This window comes from Propithecus coquereli, unplaced genomic scaffold (genome assembly GCF_000956105.1).
Source record: "Propithecus coquereli isolate 6110/MARCELLA unplaced genomic scaffold, Pcoq_1.0 Scaffold109, whole genome shotgun sequence".
Taxonomy (NCBI): Eukaryota; Metazoa; Chordata; class Mammalia; order Primates; family Indriidae; genus Propithecus; species Propithecus coquereli.
The window spans coordinates 3,393,177-3,393,860 of NW_012134858.1; the positions used below are offsets into that span (position 1 = coordinate 3,393,177).

Sequence of the window (684 nt, forward strand, 5' to 3'; positions counted from 1 at the left end):
CTGGATTTGACCCTGTGTCTGCTGGCTCCAGAGTCTGTGCTCTTCCTAAAACCAGGCAGCAACTGAGCAGGCCGAGCGGTCCCTGGGGTGGGCCAGGTCATCACACCAGGCACCTGATCCCAATGTGCACATGTCTAGACACCCCAACCCTGTCCCCTGGACACACTTGGTGCACACTTGCTCTCCAGCGGTTCACACACGGACAGACAAGGCCACCATCACACACGGGCTCCTTTCTGCAAGCACAAAGACCCTTGGCCGCCTTCCCTCCCTACCACCGCTGCAAACCTTCGCCCAGTTACAGAGCACCCATCCCGCCCGTCTCCACACCGCCTCTCCTCCTCCTCCTCCAGTCTCCTCTCCCTCTCTCCTCTCTTTCGTCCTCCCCTCCCTTCCCTGCTTCCCCTTCCTTCCCTCTTTCTCTTTCCTTCACACACACACACACACACACACACACCCATACATGTGCATGCACACACACATACACATACACACACTATTATGCATAAGAGAAGGAACACAGTGTGGAATCTGGGGGCTGAACAGAAGTGAGTAAAAGTCCCAGCTCTGCACTTGCTGTGTAACCTCACACAAGTTACTTAGCCCCTCTGAGACTCGGTTTCCTCATGGCAAGACACAGGTGACAAGATTACATTCTGTGGAGGAGACTTCCCGAGGTAAGGA

The 684-nt window shown here is 55.3% G+C and overlaps 1 protein-coding gene across 2 annotated transcripts in view; it reads left to right on the forward strand.

Annotated features, from left to right (window-relative positions):
• CDHR1 (cadherin-related family member 1) overlaps positions 1–684 on the forward strand; it is a 29,690-nt gene that overhangs the window by 14,521 nt on the left and 14,485 nt on the right. The gene's annotated exons all lie outside the window — the stretch shown is intronic.